Below are 9028 nucleotides of genomic sequence, written 5' to 3' on the forward strand. Positions count from 1 at the left end.
TAGTTTAATTTGACGAGAGTGACACGAAAATAGAAATCACGAAATCTGACAGCAGAAGTGCAAAGGTTACCGGATGTGATGTCACAGACAGGGGTAGTCTGCTGATATCCTTTGTTGAGATAAAATAACATTAAATGTTTACACATTTCGTCTGTCACAGCCAGAATAAACACATACCACTACATAGGCTTAGTAATAGCCACTCATAAGAAATAACAAGTGACTTTGACCATATAATTCACATAATAGCAATACCCATTTGACCTTGTATGCTCCCGTGACCCGGAAACGGTAGTAGATGTCAACGTGAAGCAGGCAAGTTTCTCAGTATCTTTCATTTGAAGTTTTGGTGGTTTAATAATCAGCCTTTTATTTTAAGTTGAATATAGATATGATTCATGTAACTGTGAGGTATGCTGGTGATATTGTTACCATGATCATTGTGTCAAACGCAATAAGTTTACAGATTTCGTCGATCGGCAATGACCACCCTCCTCAGCAGGTGCGCGAAAATGGGCGTAACAAAAACAATATTTCAAAATAACATTCATGCTTTCCTGAATGTGATAAGATATTCGCATCTGCATGATCATATGTTAATAAAATACTCATTAAATATATTTCAGTTTCAGTTCCACATTATATAAGGGATATTTTAGTGTGTTTTATGAGTGTTGTTGCTCTTATAATACTATGACTGAATTAAGAACAATTTCAGACAACATTTATAAATAAAATTGCACCATAAATTGTAATACCTCCCTGGTTGCATATTCTGTTCTGTTGGAGGAAAGTACATGGGAAAACATCCTGCCTTCTGTGTTTTCCTGAGTTCTTAGCAATTAAAAATTATGTATTTTTTGTTTGGTGTTTAACAAAGCACTCATCAATATTTCAGCTATACGAAGGTGGTCTATAAATAATAATAATAATGATAATAATGTATTTAGTTGGGCTACTTTCATAGCATACGCAGGTGTCTTGACAGTGATGCTAGTTTTGGGAGCATTAGAACAAGTATGTACCATATTTTACATCATCAATTAATGTTTTCATGAAACAATATCCATAAATAAATAAATAACAACGATTTTCAACAAATATATATACATTTCATAGGCACAATTTGTTTTGTTTTTTGTTTTTTTTGCAAACAAAATAATCGTCAACAACCATAACAGTAAAGAGTAATATGAACATGATTAACAGGACAAACATAAGTGCAATCTTTTAATCATGGAGACCTGGGTAGCACGTTATTTTATAATTTACCAATGAATGGTACCTTTCAAAACATGGAACGGGACACATGTAAACATTGCAGCTCTTGCAAATGAAAACGGTCTGATGCCTTCTTGCAGATCTGTTTGAGCATACTACACAATCGTTGCACGACATCTTACCTTTTGGGGTCTTTTCCTGTGTCTTACCTGGGAAATGGCGAGCTGTAAGTCTGGCAGGACGCTCCAGGTTGGCTGCAGGACGCCCAGGTCTTCCACTTCCAAGTCGCTCGTATCCCTCCAGGAACTTGGTTGCAATAACCAATCTAAATTTCTCAGAATTGACCCTCTTACCTGGGTGTGCAGCTTTGTAGATGACAAGTGCATTGTTGAAAGAGAGTTCCATGAGGTACAAAAATACCTTTTTCCACCGCTTACAACACCTGTGGAGCACCATGTAATACTGCAGTTGCTTGTCTGCCAGGTCCACGCCTCCCATGTGCTGACTGTATAACTGAACTGCTTTTGGTTTTCTTACCTCCCTGAAGTTGTTTGGTGCAGACCTTGATCTTACTCTTTTCAAAAAACAAGAACCATTGTGAACACTGGTCAAAAGGTTTACTTTTCTTTTATCTGTCCATGTGATATACAGGAATTCATTATCACGAAATAAATGCGGATCATCACCAGCCTTGGGTCGGGCATCCTTGACAGGCTGCGGTACATCCAGTCGGTAGGCCCTCAGTGTTCCACAAGCACCTGTCTGGTTGTCAGATAATTCCTGGAAAAGAGTGGGAGAAGTGAAAAAATTGTCCATGTACACATGGTGACCCTTACCATACAGTGGTTGACACAATGATGTAACAACCTCATACGTCAAACCATGCGGTCTCCCTCCCTCCTGTCTCCCTGTATAAACCTGCCAGTTCCACATGTACCCGGTCCTGCTGTCTGCCAGACCCCATGACTTGATCCCCCACTTATGTGGTTTATTTGGCATATATTGCAGCAAACCTGTTCGACCCTTGTATGCTATCATACTTTCATCAACAGATACCTCCCTGTCTGGTTGAAAGTGCCTCTGCCATCCTGAAACAAGAATTGTCATTAGAGGTCTTATTTTGAATAATTTGTCATGCCTTGGATCCTCTTTGGGGAAGTCTTTGGCATTGTCATTTAAATGAAAAAACATCATGATCTGTATAAACCTATCCCTGGACATGATGGCTTTGAACCCTTTACATTCAATTAGTGGGTCACTTGACCAGTAGGATTCATAAGATGGCTTTTTTGACAGGCCCATCACTAACAAGATAGAAATGAAAGCCCTCATTTCGGAGGTGTCAACATTTTTCCAGTTATTCGCACGTGAATGTACTTTCAACGTGTCCATGTTATCAGCCATAAATTGCGCCGCATACCTGTTGGTTTCAGTGACAAGTAAAGCAAACACTTCATCACTGAAAAAAAGTGAGAAGGCATCAAACTCACTGACATTTTCACAAATATTTCTTGGCCCCGATCGATCAACAAAATCTCTTAGCCATGGTGTTTCGCTGGCTCCGACTGAGGGGTCCTCTAATATTTCTTCTTCGGCGTCTTCAATGTCCAAATTGTCCACTTCTTCCAAATTCACGTCATCGAACCCGAAAAAATCGTCATCCCCCTCGCTGTCCGAATTTCCGAAAATTTCCCTAAAATCTTCGATCGCGGAAGCCATAATGTAACTTCAAACGTTTTGTTGCCTTTGGGCGGAAAGCAAAGTAATTCGAAAACTTTTGAAATTTCTATCAACCGTGACTACCCAGGTCAATTAGTAATAAACAAGTGATTATGTTTACAATAGATAATTACGTCATTTCCTTTTATTTTGGCGGGAAAAAAATTCCGGAACTTTCTCGAAGCCATCCATTTTAGATCGGGGCGTGGCTGTCCGCTTTCAGCAGGTACGATAAAATTGCAAGTATTTCGATATATTTTTAATCTACATCATATTTTGTTATTGCATTCTTCAGTCATAAAGCTATTGCGTTCAGGTTTTGCGTTTTATCAGTTATTTTCATGTATCAGCTCGGCGATAAGCTTATTAGTGGTCATGTTTTCAACAAAATAAATCGCGAGTTATGTCACGCCCACACGTGTCATCTTCGCTCATCAACAGCTGGTCAATGCCGATGTTCGCGAAAGTTTTTCTCACGAAACCATTTACGAATTCATTAAATATTAGATTTTTAAAAAGACTGATAAATTTAAGCATTTTAATTTAGAAACTTAAGTTACATATTAAAAATGTGAAGTTATGGTATTACGGCATCGCGGTGCAGGTAGAGTTGTTTGTTTACCATCGTTGCCATGATCGTGTCCGCTTTATCCAGTCGATGATGTGACGACCAAAGTTGTTTTTGTTTACATTTAATTAAACCTAAAGTTGCTAATTTTTAGAAATTAAGGTACTCCAGTGTTTTCAGTTCATGAAAGAACACACAATTGGGATCAAATTAAAAAAAATACTACATCTAAAAGAAAATATCGGACGGCATGCCACTCAACGTGAAGCGCCTGGAGCCAACAATGGCCGTTACGGATGGCTATGTGCCGAGAATGTGGGTAGATACTTTTTTAACTCGCGGGATTTTCTTTTTGAGGTAAATAAGCTAATTAAGGTTGTGATATTTAGCAAGCTTAGCATTTATGCATATCATCCGTCATTTAATTGATACGCAAAGCCAACTTGGTATGCAGTTATTGCGGGTTTTATTTTGGGGTGTCGTTATGCTATTCGCCTGTCGAACTGGTCCGACAGTAGCAACACGGGTAGTGACAAACTCTGTCGAACTGGTTCGACAGTAGCATTGAGAGCATTAAGGCAATGTAACATGACTCCGGCAGTAAGATACCGACCCTGCTTGCATTGATATAAAAAACAATCACCTGTACCAACAAAAACAAACATTATTGATTGACGTGGAAACAGATGTAATTGACACGGCTTGTTTAACATAAATTGCACGATTTCGAGAAATATTTTGCAACGTTTGGTGGCCGGATAGCTCCCATGGTGGAGTGGAAAGAGTCTGCCCACACAGTGGAGGTCGGTTCTTCCAGGCCGAGTCCGCAACATATCAAAAGATGTCAGAAAATGGTACTTTTTGTTCTCGGTGTGTCTGAGTAGGGTATTCATGTAATTCTGCGGTATGCTATCTGAGTAGGCAAGCACAAAAAAACGGTATTAGTATGTACTCGTACAAGCAGACCCACACACGTACATGCACATCGCTATATAAGTGAAATATTTTTGGACGCGACGTCAAACCCAAATCCACCGCAACACAGCCCTCCCAACTTGTCATGGTAGCCTGAACTGCTTGAGACACAGACTGACTGACTGACTGATATAGAAGATTTAACGTGCGCTTTCCGACTGCAGCGTATTTCGCACACGGGCCTGGCCGGACCATTTAGTGTATTCCGAGAAGGGTGAAAGTGGTGTGTGCAACCCAAGAGGGTTTTTTTAGGGGTTGCTTATATTGATTTTTTGAAAATTTTAAATTTGGAATAAATGCCGAGGTGGGTGGAGGAGGGAACTAAGGGAGCCGGGTGAGGTGGGTGTTTGTATGTTTATTGGATTTTGGATTGGTAGATTAATTAGTTTTTAGATGCGCTTAATTAGGTCTGTTTTGATTAGGAATACGCCTAGGGCCTTGAAGTTTTCTAGTTTATTTTGAGGGTTTAGTATTTCATCTTGAGTAGGAACCTTATTTAGATTGAGGTTGGTTTGTAGTGTGGTTCTGTGTGTTTGGTAGTGGGTGCAGTGCGTGTTCTGTGGTTTCGGGTTGTTTGCAGTGGGGGCAGTTTCCTGTGGTGTGTCTTTTAAGTTGTTTTAGGTGGTTATTTAGGTTCGTGTGTCCTGTTTGGAGTTTTGTAATTAATCTGTCAATTTTTTTTGAGGGGTGAAGGATTTTAGGTTTGGCTAGTGGTTTTCTGAGCACTTTTTTGATTTGGCTATTTGAGTTTTGATATTGATTATGCCATTTTTTGGTTATTTTTTGTTTGTTTACACTTTTAATTTCTGATTTTGAGATGGGTAGGTTTAGGCTTATTTCTGGTATTTTGAGAGATAATTTAGCTGCTTTATCGACGCTTTCGTTGCCGTAAATTCCTACGTGGGCGGGGATCCACAAGAAGGTTATTTGTTTGCCTGCTTTTGTTAGGTCGTTGGAGCTTTTAAGTATTTGGTTTATTAATCTAGGTCGTTTTTTGGTATTTTTGTTTTGGAGGGCTTGTAGTCCACTAAGGGAGTCGGTGAGAATTAGGATTTTTGTGTTGTTTTTAGATTGTTGGTTACGCAGGGCTGAGGCCATGCCCATAAGTTCGGCCGTGAATATAGATTGGTTGTTAGGGAGTCGGTAAGATTGTGTGGATATAACTGGTTGTGTGGTATGGACTCCGAAGCCTGTGTGACACAGACACATATTTGCATTTCATATACTTGCGTGTTTGCATGTCATAGATACATTTTTCTCCTGGGTACGCACTCTTTGTTTATTTTATTTACAATTTCAAGAAGTAAGATTGACATATGCCCATGTGTTGAGGATAAATTATACTGAACTGTTATACCCGTACTGTTTCTGTAAGAGTTAATTAGCAGTCCACAGCTGTCGGCGACCACCATCCCTAATGGACATATGGGAGCATGAAACAATCATACCGAACTGTGATACGTAACATGACACTAACACCCTCGTCCCCTGGACTATATCATTGAGGTGAAAACATTTCATTGGAAATGCCGCTCAGGTAGCTCTTTGTACAGCAGCTATTGTGGCACAGACCTGCCAGGACATTACCAGCATACAGCAAACTGACGGTCGCAATGTCTTACATGTATTGTAGGAGGGCCACTATAGGACGCTCCCCAAAGTCACGGTAACTCTTACACTCAAGTGTTACCCACTAAACTTTGAACATTATGCGTATTACGTCTGTAGTGCAACAGCAGGGTGATACAGGTCGCATTCACTACTTTCATGGTGAAAGCATTTACCGATGATTACGGAAATGATTGAAACGAATACTACAGGAGGAGTAATACCTTGTGTGATATTACATTATAATGTAATGTTGTTCTATGCAACCAGTATTCCATCAATATTCCAACAATATTCCAGTAATGGTCCAGCACTATTCCAACAATATTCCAGCAATTTTCTAGCACTATTCCAGCACTATTCCAACAATATTCCAACAAAATTCTAGCACTATTCCAGCAATTCCTATTTCGTATTATTATGGCAAGTAATTGAGTGCTGGGGACCTATTCTAACCCGGGTACCCGTGGGCTTCATAGACATTTAAACATAGAAACCTTTACATAATACACCTGATCATTACATATGTGTGACCGTTATAAGTAACAGGCAGTAGTAACAGGATGTTTCCATGCCACCAGTGACTAAATAAGACTCTCTCTAGTAGGTGGGCCCGGTTAGTTGGCACACAGCTACTAACCACTCACTTTCCCAGTTATCATGAAATCGAATCTAATGCTATAAGACAAACTAATGTAATTGCTAGCACTAATTATCCACCCTAGGGGTGCAATATTTCACCATATCTGTGTCCTCATATATATATATAAATAGATAATTGTTATATTATTATTCCAGGATGGCACAGAAATGATGATAAGACAGTTTGAAACAACTATGTACATTTATGTTTGCTTTGATCAAATGGCCCTATTCACCAATAGTAACCGGTTCACGCAGGCTTGGAACCCTGGGGTTGCCTGCCCTAGGACTGACTTCAAGCTGAACATGTTCACTGTGCAGGGGAGTCTGACGGATCCGATCGAGGAACACATTTTGATAACAATCCCCTGGCTACCAAACCCGTCTACATGGGCGAACACGCGAGACCACGCCGTTAACATGGACGTTAACAGTTCCTCAAGCAGGAGCCATCACCCCGTCCATTGCCCCACTCAACGCCCTGGAAAACAACTGAGATATTCAGGAGCGCAGGATTCAGAAGCTGGACCCACCAGTACCTAATCTTCAGGAACTGACACAAGCAATGCACCGAAACTGGCAGGATGTAGGGGGACGTATGAGATGTCTCCCTGGTACACGGTATTAACAGCCTCGTCCCAGGAAGTCATGGTGATGCCATAGCGGACATGTTCAACAACATCATACCAGCCACAACTGTCTGGGGCACCCTGCAGCTCATCTTCCCGAAGCAAGGGAGTTAACTGACTAAAAAAGTCCAGTTTCCACCCTTGCCGAACTAGGCTGGAATTATGGTCTTGTATTTTGGATAGACTAACGAGTCTTAGCATTGTCCAATCAAAATCAAAACGAATCATATTCCTGTTTGTAAAACTGTCCTACAGACTTCGGTTGACTGCGGGATTTGCAAAGCATGTGTACCGCCAACTTAGCGTCAACAGATATTTTCCAAATTTTGTCTTGTTTTAATCAATTTGTACACGTGATTCGATGCACTTCGCGGACCCGTTTAATTACATTATATATCTTGATTATCGATCAGATGTCGTCACTGGGCCGCGCTATTTTGTTTGAAGCAAATGAAAGTGATATGAAAGGTGGAATCTGATTGTCAAAAGGAGGGATATGAAAGGGACATAACTCGTAAGAGCCACTGGTGGTGCTACGAAGGAACCCAGAAATGCCGGCCTTGTTCGACAAGGGAGGGAACTGGACTTTTACAGTCAGTAAACTCCCTTGCCCCGGGAAGATGCATGCAGCTCAACACTTAAATCATGTACCAATTATGTTTGTTTGTTGTTTAACGCCGCACTCAACAACATTCCATGTATAGGACGGCGGTCTGTAAATAATCGAGTCTGGACCGGACAATCCAGTGATTGGCCTCATGAGTAGTTGGGATACGATGACATGCATCACGTTCATCATGTTCTTCAACGGTGAGTTGTATCCGCTTCTTCTCTGTTTTGGTATCTTGGTGCAGTCATTGTTTTCTGTCATTGACCAGGCAGGGTTACCCGATGTGAATGTGTGAAATGCTTTGTACGATAATGATGACATTGTGTGACACTGATAATGATGGCGTACAGGTGGGCGGGTTCATCAGCTTCCAGCTACGCGTGTACAGGTCTGTTACCCATGTCTAGTATTTGACGGATCTCACACCAGTATCTTACCCGGGTATGCCACATCCTCCTCTCATCAATCAGACAACATGGTTAAAACCGTCAAAACATTTGGAGCTAATTGCATGTATTCATATTTAGATTTGTTCTAAGTGTTATTGTCAACTCAATGCCTGTATACAAGAGTGTACTGGATCTGCAGCCATACTAGACACCTCGTCTGATGTTCTGCACACAGTTTGTCGTACCGCGGACAAAAGTACATTTCTGCCTTACAAGACGTGAATATTCCATAAGCCAGTAAACGCATTATCATGGATCTTGGTTGTGTCAGTTGGTGTTGTGTCAACTATATTACAAGGTGCGGATCTTATTAAAAATAACGTAGTGTTGGTATACTAATATCCGCCCACTTCACTCAGTATCAAATCAGCGGGACTTAATGATCTCCATTGAAACCTTTTTTGGATGAAAGGCGTTATTGTAACACCGTTCAATGAAATCTACCTCAAAGACAACAAAAACAGTACACACAGACACGCTATAGTTTACAAATAGGATTTATCAGCGAAATATATAGTCACATAATCACCATCTCATATTTATCTATCACAATTTGTAATAGGTGAGGTGAAATGGGGTTTAACTTCGCGTCGAAGATTATTGCACT

This window comes from Haliotis rufescens, unplaced genomic scaffold (genome assembly GCF_023055435.1).
Source record: "Haliotis rufescens isolate VD_foot unplaced genomic scaffold, xgHalRufe1.0.p SCAF_12, whole genome shotgun sequence".
NCBI classification, from domain to species: domain Eukaryota; kingdom Metazoa; phylum Mollusca; class Gastropoda; order Lepetellida; family Haliotidae; genus Haliotis; species Haliotis rufescens.